Source organism: Hippoglossus hippoglossus, chromosome 22 (genome assembly GCF_009819705.1).
Source record: "Hippoglossus hippoglossus isolate fHipHip1 chromosome 22, fHipHip1.pri, whole genome shotgun sequence".
Lineage (NCBI taxonomy): Eukaryota > Metazoa > Chordata > Actinopteri > Pleuronectiformes > Pleuronectidae > Hippoglossus > Hippoglossus hippoglossus.
This window is the reverse complement of record NC_047172.1, coordinates 19,361,322-19,377,341: the sequence shown is the minus strand read 5'-3', so window position 1 is coordinate 19,377,341 and position 16,020 is coordinate 19,361,322.

The window sequence follows — 16,020 nt, the reverse complement described above, 5'->3', positions numbered from 1 at the left end:
CACTTTGACCCAGATCGATAAAAAATATTGGAGTTTGGTGGAGTGGCTCTTCCCGGTGCCCTGGGACCGGCCGATGATGTACAGACGATAATGAAAGGTCAGTCACTAATCGAGCTGGCCTGCAGCCGAGGACGGGTTCACGCCACACAGGACCCCTGAAGGCCTTCGGAGAGGAGCTGTAAAAGTGTTATGTTATTGCCTGTTGGGTTTGATGGTGCTGGTTGTACTGTTGTACTAGAGGCTGCTGCTCAAAAGCCACATAGTTGATCTAATTCTCCTCAGACCACAAATCAGCACAGGAGCCCTCCATCTGCTCTCATCTCCTAGCTCATAATACAAATTAAGAGATTAAATACTGCAGTTATTGACCTGTATGATAACTTACAAACTAAGAAATAAAAAGGCAAGAAAAAGCATTTATTTCACTGATTTATTTTGTTGCCCCTTTGGAGAATATGGACATATTTTCAGACCCGACGTAATCATCCACTTAATGGTGCAAAACATGGACAAGTAAAACAGATGGTTCCCGAGTCCCATAATTGTGTTTACAGCTCATAAAACTGCAGCCTGGCATCTTTCACTGTGTTGGAAGTTTCTTCATGTGAAGCATCCACTGATTAATGTCTGCAGCAGTGAAATATCAGGAGGAAGCAAGTAGCTTATCACTTTACAAGGAAGATGAAAACATTCACTCTGCTTTTATGTGGCTGTTCATAGAAATAACACAATATCCGCCTTACAAATAAGAAAGTTACTTTTTTACACACGATGTAACACAAGGATTTCACTATGACAGCAAGTGTTACCAGTGTGTCAGAGGGTAAGAGTAGAGCTAATTGTGGCCAACCTTCCCCTTTTTCTGATACTTCTTTACTTGTTTAGTGTTGATGAGTGTTCACACCAAATAGACGAGGTGACTTTACTGAAGTAGAAGTACAGATACTTGTGTTAAACGTATAAAAGTATGGTACAATTTCAATTTGGCTGTAACTCAGACTCATGTCACCTTATTATGGTTCCAAGACTATTTAACTTAAACTACTCTTACTTCAAATAGAAAATAATAAACAATTCACTAAAAACAATCATCAAAGCAAGAAATGATGTGAGCATCAAAATGTGCACAATCTATTGGATGATGCATTCTTCATTTAAACAAGGCCAGGGATGGGGAATGTCGTCAAAGTTCTCAACATTATCAGTGATGTTTGTCACTTTCTTCCATGTTGTTCCTTCTTGTCATGGACATATGTGCCTCTTCACCACGGTTGAGTCTCCCTCTCTTGTCTGTCTCATCTTGATATGTCTTTACACCGTGTAACGTATGTTGTGTTTGATATGCACTGAAAGATAAACAACAAGGAATTGTCTTTTTTCTGTGTTACTGTTCATTTATGTTGAAATCTGTGTTGATGTTGGGAAGGCGGCGCTTGATGATGCAAAATAAAAAAAGGATTTCCCCTCAAATGCATTGAAAATGAAAGTAACGGGCCTGTTTTGAAAATGTAAGGAGCAAAAAGTGAAGGTATTTGTGTTTTGTGTGGGTGAAATGAGTGGTCAGAAATAAAGATTTGTACTTCGTTACTTCTCACCTCTGCCGAAAGGGAAGTGAATTTTCCACCTCAGCCAAGCATTAAAAACCTTCCCCAGCATTTTCACTCAGTTTTTAACATGGAAATTGAAGATACACATTAAAACAGGTGCATACAAACATACTCTGTGACAATAGTACAGCTATTTTCTTTTGTGTGGAAAGTGAATTGTGTTTCATGTTGGAGAGCACTGTCAGTGTCGGTGCCACCAACTCGCCCCATTTAACCCTGTGCTGGTCCAAGTCGAGCACCTCTCATCTCACCTCTGAGGAACTGCCCCATTAAAACACAGCTTGTGGCAAGTGTCGGCGAGGGGGTGCAGCATGAAAAATGACCACAATAACAGAAAAGAAGCACATCACATCACACCAGTGGCCGACCCCTGGGGCGTGGATTGAATTGATACGTCGTCCAAAGCTCAGGAGGTAGAAAAGCCCCAGTGTGACGTCATTGTAGACCCCTAGTTGTGTTAGCGTGGGTGCTTGAAGACACCCTCGCCTGCAGAACATTACATTACAGCTGGGTGCCTGGAGGCACGCAGTGTGATTTGTGCAGAGGCCATGGAGAATTACAGTCACATTAGAGATGTCCTCTGGGCCTCACTGGCACGGTGTGTGAACACTGGCCCTGTAGGCAGCTAAGTGTTCAGGCTTAATACCCAGCAGCACTGCACTATTATGCTTAAAAAGAAACCCACAGCACTAACTTTATTTTGAAGGATAAAGTCTAAAGAGAAACATGTCATGTACATGTCAGTGTATCTCATCAGTGCGTGTTAATTCACTTTTCACTGTTGCACCGCAGTTAGCCGGCAAGTGACATCAATGATTATGAATGATTCATTTGTGAGTTATGACTCAGTGCCCCGTTTCCTCCTGCAGACACTAAATCACAGAGGAAGAAAAAGCAAAGCTAGGTGCTGATTAATTCAAACATTAATTCTCCTTACAACAAGCCTCCCAGTCAGCTTTAAATAGGCCCATTGTTCAACTGAAATTTGCTCTCATAAGGCACAGTCGTATTTCCGTGACTCTGTTTCTGTCAGCGTGTCACCAATTAATCTGGTGCATTCTGGAGGACCGGCCGAAGGCAGTTTGTTTTCCACCATGCAGTCACATGAATTACACGTCTGTTTCAACGTGACAATGTGCGTTCGGCTTGGATTTGATCACTTGATAACTGCTTGTAATTAATTAACTTAAGAACAATTAAGTTAATTAACTCGTTTTCAATTGCAATAAATACCCATATTTAGGCAGATGCATGTGGAAGGAATGCTCCTCCGTTAGGCGCTGGTTACATGTTAGCCAGCAGTCAAAGGGATGAGGCAGAAGTCAGCGCCTTTACCGGATGAAGAGGTCACGGCCACGCTGAGAGGGTCAGGAGAGCTAATTAGACGGAATGAACGATGGGGACCTGAGGGGCTAAACGCAATTACTAACAGAATGAAAGGCATAAGTAGAGGAGATAAACCCACGAGATATCCGCTGATGAAAGTTTGAATTTTCTCAACTTTAAGCCCCTGAAATACCTGGAGTTAAAATCGAATATACGTGGTGGTGCTACTGTACGTGGGTGCAGCTCGGAGATAGAAGGAGGCCTGCCACACAAACAGCTTCTGGCTCATTACCACACAGTGCACACACTCTGATGATCATTAATGCATCAGAGTTGGTTACAGGGATGAATGTGCCTCCCGTCTGTCAGGGAATTAGTGGACAATATGACACTAGCATGACTACGTAGAAATCCGCCTACCTGCCAAATGAAACGATGAGCTAAAAAGCTGTGGTGTATTGCGATACACCTGCTACTAAATACATATACATCCCCGTCTCAGCAGGTGAGTCCCTGTGAGCCGGCAGACGGCGGAGAGTCACTTCAGGCACATCTGAAGAGAAAGGCAGCCTGAATAATCATTATAGCTTGTTCAGCTCTTACCCAAAAAAAGGGGAACAATAAACAGAAGAAGTAGCAGCGCTGCATGTTTCATGTTGTCTGTTTGATTGTTTGATCCAGGATAAAAGATGCATGGGGATCCTACACGGCTGTCTCCGCCTGGCCCGCTTCCAATGACTGTCACCGTCTGGAAGCCACTGGGAGTCCCTTAATGTGTTGGCAGTGTATAGGAAGGATGTCTGGAGGAATTTAAATCTGCAGAAATAAGACTGGGGCTGAGTCTCAGCAGTATCTGAAGGCGCAGTGGTAACAAGAGCAACAGGGTACAGATGAACCCTGAAAGAAATATCCCAACACACACAGTAAATCAAGGGCATCTGGGGGTGTTTGTGATATGAATCGTACTGACAAACAAGCAATAAAAAAACGGACAAAACTCGTATGAATACCAAGCCAAACAAGAATGTTGACACGAGACAATCCCGCAACACCCCTCAGTACACTGTACGAATAAAGTTGTTTTTAAATTCCAATACCATGATTTTCTGAAGTTCTTGCTTTCTAACGATACGTGTGCAGCATCACAGTATCATTAAGGCTAGAGAAATATTAAAGACGAGATTTAAAGGGCAAATTTTATTTTCTGATTTGTCATGCAACACACCTATCCACCAACTGATGCCTGTCGATACTACTGCAGATATTTTCCGAACTGATATTTCCCCCCTGTAAAAAAAAAAAAAATCTCTAGTATAGTCTACACCACTGCTTTTCAAAGTGGAACTGTAAGGGAAAAGGGGGGACAATGTGACAATAACAATACAATTATTAAATTAAATATGTTTTTTAGATGTTATTAATCACTGCATATCGAATTCTATGTGTCCTTGGATTCCAAGTATCTCCGTCCTGATGAAAACGCTACAGCTGTGTCTGCATCTTCTGGAGGCTGCATTTGAAGACAGATTGCGTCACAGCGTCGTCCTTTAAATACGGCCGAAAAATGGGTCCTTCCACCCGCGAGCAACGGAGGCTCCACCAGGTGGATCATTCTAGGCCCAACAAGTCCCATGATTCATTGCACTTCAGTGACAAACTGTTTTTCAACGAGGTAATGGCAGCAGCAAGCGAGGCGAAAACATCAGAAGAATTAATTTTTAAATGTATGTACAAAACCAAACCGCTAGCTGTACACTAACAAAGAACATCTGTTTCAGAGGTTTAATCAACTGTAGAACTTTCTCATCCATACCTCTGTTGCTAGGCAACATAGACTGGGTCCTCCGAAGCATACGGCCCCCGATACAGAGAAATCAGTTTTAGGAAATCTATTTGGGAGGCGTTTGTCAAAATCTCTGTGTGGACAGGGCGAGAGTGTTGGCATTGAATGTTACTGTTGTGTTATTCCTATAGGATGCTGTTCTGATGAAAGCCTACATGTGAGACAGGGCTGCAGACTGTTGTTGTGTATAGCCACGCAATTAGTGATAGAAAGAAAAACCACAGGTAGAATAAAACAAGTTGTAGAGAATTGCAGTGAATTCTGTGTTTGACAGGCCTGAGTGAAGCAGAATCACCAGTTACTACTGGCACTCGTGCACAGGGAATTGGAAAAAACAAGTTCAAAGGGATTGTGGGGAAGCTTTGGTCTTGACCCAAGAAAACCTGTGAAACAAAGAAACACTCTCAGAAAACAGCAGCTGACTAGTGGAGGAGGGAGACTGAAAACTAACATGACAGCATGTGGTTAAATGGATTTCCAAGCCCAGATCTATCTATCTATCTATCTATCTATCTATCTATCTATCTATCTATCTATCTATCTATCTATCTATCTATCTATCTATCTATCTATCTATTTATCTATCTAGTGTATCTATCTGTCTGTCTGGTCCATCTGTCCATCCATCCATCCGTTCTTCCATCTGTCTGTCTTTTGTTCCGTCTGTCCATCCATGCGTCCATCCTTCGATCCATCTGTGTTTTTGTCTTTCTATCTGTCTGTTGGTCCGTCTGTCCATCCATCCCTCCATCCTTCGATCCATCTGTCGTTCTGTCTTTCTATCTGACTTTTGGTCTGTCTGCCCATAGATCCATCCATCTATCCATCCGTCCATCTAATCCTCTGCCCCCCTGAGCCTCAGCCTGCTGTTCCTGGATTTCCTGGTTTCCTGGTCTGTCATGCTTCACTCCACGTTTAGTCTCCTTTGACTGACGACCAGAAGACCCCGGCCTGCCACACACCATTACCTGTCCTGGCTCCACTGCCTCTGTCGCAGCCTGTCCTGCTCTATCATTCAGACTTTCAGACCTATTGCTGGAAGTGGAGACACGATAGAATGATAGAGTATGAAAAAGAAGCATCCTTCACTTCCAAGGATATAATACTTGACCAACAAGGGCATTCATTTTGCTGGTGGTCATACTAAGATGATATCAGAGTGGTAACAAAATTAACAAAGTTAACAAGATCATAAATTTTCTCCATTCAAATGATAAGGCTATTTTTTTCTATGGAAAACGTGTACTGTAGGTCATAAAAAAGACGTTGGTCTGCATTCTAAATTGCAATGTGAAACCATAACTCACCGAATCAAATGTTAACAATGTCACTGCGACGTAAACCTAAGGCTTTACATAAACTTACTTGTTTGAACTTTCACCTCCTCTTTGTGTCTTGAGTTCTACGTTTGGGTCCTAAATTGCCATGTAGGAGTGGAAGGTTTTGCACATAAAGTGGACTTTGGTTGAACCAGAAACTACAAAGCTGAGAGTTCTGAAAGTTCTCTGTCAGACAGAGGTGTAGAGTTGTAAAGAGTAATGGCTCTGGGCAGGAGAGGTTTCCTCGATCGGCCCTTGGGAAAAGCCTGTCCAGAAGGTGTTGAAGAGGGTGTTCAGGATTATTCATAATGGATAACGGTTTGTTCAGTGTCCTCCTCTCTAACACTGCTTCAAAAGTGTATGGTTTGCAGCCAATTATAGAGCCATGTGGCCAGTGGAGAACAGTCCACTGGCCACAACAGACATTTCTAACATCCTGTTGTTGAATTATTTCAGCTTCCTTGGGAGATAGTCTACACATTTCCTTCTTATATAATGTCTCAGGGTTTGTCTTCCAGTTCAGTCTTGTGTCAACATGGACGCATTTCTTTCCTTCACCACTTCAACATCCTCTCCCAGAATACACATGGCCTGTGTCGCCGTCCACCTCTTCTGACGTCGATCACTGTCCCCCTGGTCTTGGCCATGTTCGGATACAGATGATTATTTTCCGGACCACTGCACAAGAAAATCTAGCATCGCTCTGTGCTGCTCTTCCTGCCCATCACTTATTCACCCAACCACTGCCACCAAGTCATGAGAGAACTTCTGCAAGAGGTGTGACCCCAGAGTTGTACTCAAAGTCTGAGGTGGACAGAGTGAACAGGAAAAGAGACAGCACTGTTCCCTGTGAGCCCCACTACAAGTAAATCGTGTACTAGAGCACTGCTTAGTCCAACTGCAAATGGTCTTTCAGGTATTCAATAATCCAGGGGATGGTTGACATGTTTTCCCTCACCGCTTGTAGCTTCTCCCTCAGCAGCAGTGGTCGAGTTGAATCTACTGAATGTGATTCTCACAGTGTGACCGGTTCCATCCAGATGCGAGGGAGCTCTCTGTAGCAGGTGGATGACGGCATCATGTGTTATCTGAGATGAGGTGGATGATGCCATCACCTGCTGCAGAGACGGCTGGGGAAACAGGAGAGAGGAGCTCTGATGTAGAGCTCTGTGTGTCAGGGGAAGACACATTCAATGACACATGAAAGGGCTTCGATACAGTACTCGCAGCTACTGTAGCAGCTGTTGCTGGAAGGCTGTGAATACAGAATACGTCCTGATGAGTTCTTGCATGTAATGTGTAATTACAGCCTCATTCATTGACAGGGTCCGTGTTTGGGATTTAAAGCCAAATATGGCAGCTTCCAAATCATCTGAAAAGAGCACGTGCATGTGCATCATCACACTCAGTCACAAGGAACTCGCAAATGATCGCTGCAGACACTCGACTTAGCATATAAAAGGATATTTGCACAAGAGGGTGAGCAGAAAACACCAGCATCAACAAATGATATAATCGTGGCCTGGACTGGGCCGCAACTGGTGCCTCTGAGCCAGAAACGCTCACTCACTCATGTTCATGACCACTACAACAAATGCTCACATAAAAAGACATGATCGCAGGCAACATATAAAGACAGACAATTATGTTTCACATGATGGTAGCGCCCCTCTCTGTCAGAGGTGTGTGTAAGTACTCTTTGTGCATGTAAAGTGGAGACTGATCAAACCTGAAGTGATGCATTAAAAATCAAAGAGGGTCCAAGCTACAGTGTTGTCAAAGCTTGTCACCCTGATCAAGGCTTGTTCAAGGTGAAATGTGTTTTACCTATACAGATTGTCAGTGCAGAGGAAAGGCCTTTTCATTTATGCTCTCAAATTGTGTTGGGGAAGGTCTATTGAGCAGTTATTGATTTTAGAAAAACCCAGGTAATTTGTATTTAGCAGGACAAACTATGGGTTTGGCCGATTTTCAGGAATTCACAGCGTCTAGAGATTTTTTGTTTTCATTCAATATAAAATGTAATCATCAGATATTATTAGATGCATTTATTATGCATCCTAACACTGTGTGTTGAATTCCAGTATTCATGGCCCCGTTGTTAGAAGGATTATACAAACATTACTTGACAGATTACCACAAAAACATTTTTTTTATCAAGTTCTTTTTTTATTTTAGAAATATTTACATTACATTACATTTCATTTAGCTGACGCTTTTATCCAAAGTGACTTACAATCAGTGCATTCAACCATGAGGGTACAAACCCAGAACAACAAGAATCAAGAAAGTACAATTTCTTCAAGAAAGCCAAACTACAAAGTGCTATAAGTAAGTGCCATTTAAGTGCTACAACATTTTTTAGTTCTGCTGTCCTGATGTCATTGGGGAGCTCATTCCACCATTTAGGAGCCAGGACAGCAAATATATAACAAAATAAGTACAACTTGTACATAGGACAGTTAAGTCAAGTTCCTGTCCATCCCCCCAGATGGATATGAAACATAACCTCTCTGATCCAGTGACCATATGTTGGAGGGAGAGCATCGACTACCACAAACCTTGGTGGAAGAACACAGTTTGTTTCTGGAAAGAACCCATCAAATTGTGGTGCGCACGCGGATCAGGGGGCGCATCCAGGAATTATTTTTCATTTTCTTTGACATTGTGACAATTTTCCAAAATTTTTTGTTGATTTTTTGTCAGAATAATCAATGGGTTCTGATGAAAGAAATCTGGCTTATTCAGGGGTATATTTATGAGTGTGTCCAGTCTGGTGCAGATCGAAATAAAAATCCACATCTATGGATATCTGTGGATTTACATGTGGTTTCATAAGAGGACTGTCGGGCTTTGGTGGAGTTATGTGCTCTACTGACAGCCAGCTAGCTTTGTATTATAATCTCTTGACCAATAAACGCTCAGTGAAAGCTACAAGTATTGCTGCTCAGACAGCAAGTACATGAAAGCTCTTCTCGTTGATCATAACATCTGATGATCAGTCTTTGAAAGGAAATTTGAATCATTCTGTACAGTTGCTTGCAGTGTGAGTCCTCTATTCCAAAGTGCCATTTTTTTATTACTCATTATAATGATTGGCCCGTGGCAGCGAGCCACAGTGCAGCTGGGCAGGAAAAAATGTTCTTTGAAGTTCCCTCTTTTGAATGGCATCACAGATCGTTGTTGTTGTGCCACGTCTCAAACCTGGAGCCGGCTTTGAAAGCACACAAAGGGATCGGGCCCAGTAGCCTGTCCACACTTTGCCCTTTTTTAAAATGAAGAGTAATTGGAATTGGCAGCATCAGCCTTCGCTGAGTCTGACCACGAGCGTGACGTCCTTTGGATCTTTGTGATCATCCTTATGTGATTCATCTGTATCATATTTCTTCTTCTTGCCACTCCATTTGCAACGCGCATTCATGTCTATAGCGATACCGCCAGTGTGTGTGATATTTTCAGGTGTAAGGAAAAAGGAGGGTTATTTCACAGAGAGAGCACAAAGAGAGTCGGGCGGCAGAATGAGGGAAGCCAGGATTCATGGAGGCCCCGGAGGCTGCTGCGAGGGTGGTTTTGCCCCATTTCTCGTGGTCATGTAGGTTAGTGGGGAATGGACTGAAGTTAAGCCGATCCTAATGGATGCTGGCGGTAGGCATCAGGCTGCAGCAGTCTGGGCGGAAACAGGAGCCCGGCTGCTTGTCTAATGCCAGATGAAAAAAGATGATGTGCTGTCACAACTCTCAATCACATCTCCCTAAGCAAAAAACCGTGACGCTAATGAAGTGAGCCAAAGATACAGAGACACAGCCACAGACTCCATAACCTCAGAGCCAAAGATACAGAGACACAGCCACAGACTCCATAACCTCAGAGCGAAGTAGAGATCACGGCGTACTCATCCAATTTGGCTCTTTGTACTTAAAATCCCCAATTAATTGTATTAGCAATTCATAAGGTGTTTACTGTGCCAACACATTACAGATTCATTTGAACTCAGTTACTGAGATGCTATAGAGTGACTAGACCAGAATGTCCTCATCAAGGCAAGACAATTAACATTCTTACCTTAAAGCTCAGTTGACAATAATGAGATGTCATATATTTCAATTTAAAATGATTAATGAAAATGATGTCACATAATTACCATTAGTGCCTTGTTTCTGATTTAGAGAAAAAGAGAGCGGTAATCATTTGACAAATTAAAATTTTAACATTTTGCCCTCAAAGTCTACAGCCATGTTAACAACTTTATGAGGCACAGGGTCAAGTCAATGTGTTAAAGCCCCTTTTCCACTGGTCAAAAACCTACCAACACACACTCATATCTGGCTTTTACCTGCAATGGAAATAGATGCAATCGGCATTCACTCCCGGGTCAAATGACTCTGCCGCAGACACTGGCTTTTATCGCCTCAAGCTACGATCTGCAGTGATGTAGACGTGACACCCAGGTGAACGGGCTAATTTGGCCGGACAGCAAGGTGAGAGCAGTCCTCGGTTTTCTGAGCATTTGTGACGTTGAGCATGATGCACAGGTGGAAAAAGAGATGCAAGTTCAATCACCTTTCTTAGTATAAAAAAAACTGTGTGTACCTGGTGTATACACAGTTTTGTAAAAGACGTACATGCTTCTGTTTAGCAGGTATAATGTTTTGCGCTATTTACCGTGTTGATAAATATCAGTGTTGGTGAAGTACTCTTGAGGCAAATCAATCACATTTCATGGCGATATATCCAATATGTGTTGACGTATTTCACTCCAAACCAAAAATAGGAACCTTGTGGCGGTGCTGGAGGAAATGTCAGGGGATCACCAAAATCACTGGACTTCATCCTCTGGGGATCATGAATGTCAGTACAAATAAAAGTTTGAGTTGTTGAGATATTTCAGTCTAGACATCCAGACCAAGAGACAGACATAACGATTGAGAGGGTCATGCTGCCCGCGTAACAAGAAAGTGATCTGCAGGCTGAAACAAGCTTCTTACTGTCATTAGCATGCAGGTCAGACAATTTGCCACTGGCGAATAATGTGTGAAACTGTGAAGAAAAAAAATGCTTCATGAAATGAGAAGTTATTCAGACCAAAGAGTGTTGAATGTGGAGCAGGGCTAGTCAACGTTAAATAAATGACCAGTAATTTTTCACACTCATAAAAGGAGGCTGTGGTAGAAGAGACAGCTCAGACACATTTTCCACCCACTCATTAGGACACGTTGCTAAAACGACCACTGAAGACAACAAGTGCTGCTGCACAAAACGCCTGCTCACCATGTTGAATGATGAGCTGGGGCGAAAGCTAACTCATGAAAAATTGCCTTTGTGCTGTCAAAGCGAGCAGAGTCGACGTTTGCAGCGGCACATGTTGGATAAAGCTGAGAAGAAGAGGAAGGTGGTGAAATGCAAACTTTTCAGACAAAGAGTAAACACAGGAGGAAATCTGTGATCTGAAATTATTTGCGTCTTGTATGTTATTATTATTATCTTAAATAAATAGTATACACTATAATCACATAGTGACAAAACAGTCAAATTAAAGATTGATGTCAGAATATTGAGAGTATGTATCTCTACTGCAAGAAATATTGGCTGTTGCTAATAAATACTATTGTATATTTCAGTTTTCAAAAATGCAGAACCTATAAACGTTTTGAGAGACACTATGGATTCCCTTTGCTTGTGAAAGTCATATTAGATTGATGTTTGGACAGTAGCTACAGCCTGGAGACAGTTAGCTTTGCCTGACATAAATACATGAAACAGGAAAAACAGCTACAGCTACATTTTGTCAAAAGATAAAAAAAAAATGTTATGCTGTTTTTGAATGGGTTCAAGAAATTGAGATATGAATAAAAAAAACATAAAGTATATATAAATAGATAATTTCTCAACCTATAAATCCAAATGACAACAAAAACACATTTGGAGAGAGACTATCTTCAGTATTGAACAAAATAGCTGTTGGCACAAACATTATCTGTAGCCTACTTGTTTTAGCATTTGTTTTACATGATGATAAAGATCCATATTTGTGACTTAAATAGATAGACTGTATCTAAAGATGGATGACACGTCTTCACTTCTTCCCACGATCCAGAAATGAAGCCAAAATACCCTGGACACCAACACCGCCATCTTGCACATTTGGAGACAGAGTCTGTGTAATAACTGCTGGGGCATGGAGCTGTGGTAACGAGCTCCTACAGACACAGGCGATCGACCAATTGCGTGTCGGTCTCAGCAGTCAATCATGATGTTCCACTCTGTTTTTAAAGCATCAAATAACTAATTGGAGGAGGTTTATGACCTATACTGCAGCCCGCCACCAGGGGGCTATCAAGATGCTTTGGCTTCACTTTTGGGGAGCTGACATTTTGTCCATTCTACAGTCTATGTTTTAAAGGGGACATATCATGCAAATTCCACTTTGTTAGTGCTTCTACAGGTTAATGTGGGTATCTGGCATGTCTACCAACCCAAAAACTCTGGGAAAAAAACACTCGCGCGTTTTGTTATGGTTCCTCTAAGTCAGAAACGTCATGCTTGAGTGACTCGAATGAGCTTCCTGTGTATTGTGTCGTAACAATACACTGGAAGTCTCCCTACATGGCCTTGGCCCACCCCCCACCTCATCCCCCCCGCCCCCCCACACTCGTTACGCCAGGTTTACACCGGATGCAGCGAGGCTGCGAGGCAGCGTAGCGCCGTTCCCAAGCACGCAGCTGCCTGGCTGTTCACACGGGACGCGCATTTCTCCGCACTGGTCAGCCCGCGATTCTGTACCCATTGAATGTCGGGGTTCGGGGGTAAATGATGGTCTTCATAGCCCCCCCCACCCCTCTCTTTCTCTCTCTGTCTGTCTGCTTGTGTGCTTGTAGTGGATGGGCAGAGGCGGACATTTAATTATGTGATTGGGAAAATTAAAACTCCAGGACAACAGAAGGGGAATACAAAGTATGGGATGCATATTTGATAATTTATATCATATAAAATATGTAATTTATATCGTTTAAAATCATGGGGGGAGAGGGGGGAGGGGGGAGCTGGCTCATTAGCATTTAATGACTTGGTTCTTAGAGACACAAGGATAATGTGGTGATGTACAAGATTGTCCAAGCCCATTGGCCCTGGTGCAAAGAAAACCTGCAAGCAGCAGGTAATACTATTACGGGGCTGTAACAGAGCCATTAAACTGGTTATCGTTGGAGCCTGTTCTGTCTGTGGGTGGTTAGTCTACAATCTGATTGCATCTTTGTTGTGGTCTTTTCAGGTGCTCCGTGGCTGGAAGTTTCTAATCTATGTAATGTATTTTCGCTACCAGATCATCATGTTACATCATTATTCCAACACACAGTGGTTGGGTAGCAAGGGCTAATATGGAAGCATAAATCTCAAATAGACAGAGCATATAAAATGTATTGTAATCTTGTTCTTCAACCAAATAATGAAGTTAATCGTTCTCCAAACGTCATATGTGAGGATTCGAAGGGGACACAAAAGCCAAGTGCTCAATGCGTTTCTCCAGGTTTTTGATCCAGGAACCTTAAGGTGCCTTTGAAGATGAAAAGAATTATAAGAGGAGGGGAATAGATCTTGAGGCACTTTTATGTAAAGCAAGGTGATGAGGTATAATGATGTCCCTTTAGTGTGGTATTATAATAGTTAAAAATAAAGACCTATTTCTACGTTGCAGGGTCTTCATCAGGGCAGGGAAAAGGAGATGCATAAATAAGAGGTGGTTCCATGAATAGATAATCCACAAGATTAGAGAATCATCAAAATAACATGTTGCATTAATATTTAAATAGCTCTACAAATGTTCTCCTGGAAAATTTTGCAAATTATGACTGTTGTGTCTTTGAAAAATTCAGAGGGGTGGGTAGACTGAAGTCAGCCCCTCACCTCTGTTGCAGCAGCAAGGCTGTTCTCACAGTGCAGTCACATCGCGGTGGTCAGCAGCTACACAGCTTGTTGTGAATGACTGTTGACAGTCAGTGACCTTGAAAACTTCCGCCAACTTCTTTCAGCACACTGGCTCGCTGCTGACCGTCCACACGTAGAGTCCAAGTTCGCTGCTGCTGAGCTCTGTAGAACAAACAAACAAAAAAAACTCAGCTACTTTCAGTGGCTTGTTGTTCATGTGGCACAGGAGCAGCCACTCTGACAAGACACAGGGAAGGAAAGTCACAGAACTGCTCAAGAATAAATAATGTCAGCAATAAGATAGTATGGAAGGAGAGCGGTATGAGGGAATGTTTTATATATTGTAATGTGTATTCAGAGACAGCAACATCATAACTGCTCCTGTCTGGATGTAAAATTAGCCCTGTTTGACGAAAGATGTTTTTACATGACATTTAAAGCTAGAACATACAGCCTGTTAGCTTAGCATAAAGACTGGAGCAGCTCGGTTCAAGGTGACACAATCTAACCACTAGCACTTCTAATTATTTATATTTGAGTCTGTGTATCCTTTTAAATTAACTTATTTTATTATTTCCAGATTCTTTTCCTTTTAATACGTTATATTTTATCTTAGATTTTACTCACTTTGATACATTCTTTAAGAATTTTAATCATTCATCCTTTGGCATTTATTTTTCTATCTATATCTGTTCTCTTCAATGTTTCTATTATAAGCAAAAAATGTATCTAATATTTTTGATATTTTATGTTCTTTATTCAATAGTGTGTGTGTGTGTGTGTGTGTGTGTGTGTGTGTGTGTGTGTGTGTGTGTGTGTGTGTGTGTGTGTGTGTGTGTGTGTGTGTGTGTGTGTGCGTTGAGGGGGTTAAGTAAAGCACTTTGTGTTACATTACGTTTGTATGAAAAGTGTTGCATAGATAAAGCCTGATTGATTGATTCTAATGTTCACTGATTAACATGTTTTATCTGGTGCATTTTATGTGTGCAAGAAATAGAGTGTAAAAGTCTTTGTGTTATTTTAATCTAGAAGAGATTTATCATTGGAATTGAGCTGGAAACGAAAAAAGAAGAGGCTAAAAAGCCTGTGGAGAACAGCTGCATGGTATTTGTACCCCCCCACTATAGTTTACTCAGTGAGAATTGCAGTCCTGGATTGCAACAGGCCACAAGGGGCCTCGGAAGAAATTGAAAACAGCAGCCAAAGACGGACTGATGAGACACCAGCTGCAGGACAAAGTATAGAAGCGGTTCAGGACTGAGACACCACATCACCGAAGACAGCGGAGATGGCCGCACAGCTGACTGCACATTTTTCACCGACAAGATGTAATTATGTTATAAAATGAAGACTCACTGTTTGCACAAGCAGCTCAGCCTCTTAATTGCTGACAAGCCATTTGGAGCCCACAGCGGCGGCCGTCTCATTAGTGTCCTGCTGAGGCCAATGGGTCCAACACTGCAAATTAGGTGTGTGTACAGTATGTAGATGAATACACAGAGAATAGGTGTGAAGGTATTTGTGCTTGTATTACTTCACCCTTATTTGGGTTTGAGGAGATGCTCACCTGACAACTGCAAAGGATGCTCTGATCCTCAGCCGTAAAGGTGTTTGATATTCTCACACATTGGACAACGTCAGGTATGTCCTAAAGGAAAAAGCACAATCACATTATTATCTGTTGACACGTGAGGCTTCCCTTCTAGAGATCTGCAGCCATGATGCTCCTGGGAGATGTCGTGATTGCAATTTACAGACGTGTGACTTAGGGGGAAATAAAAAAGAGAGACAGCAGTATCAGGTCTCCAGGACTGAAGTACGGTGCCATCATCACAGAATCCTGAGAAACGTGACATGTAAAGGCAAACACAAAGGTTTCTCCCTGCAGATAACACCATTCAGATGTGCAGGCTCCGTGTAAATGAATTAAAATATCTCGTGTTTCTGCAGGTGGGCGCCTGGAATAAAAAAATGACATCATTGACTCACAGGTCATTGCCGCGTC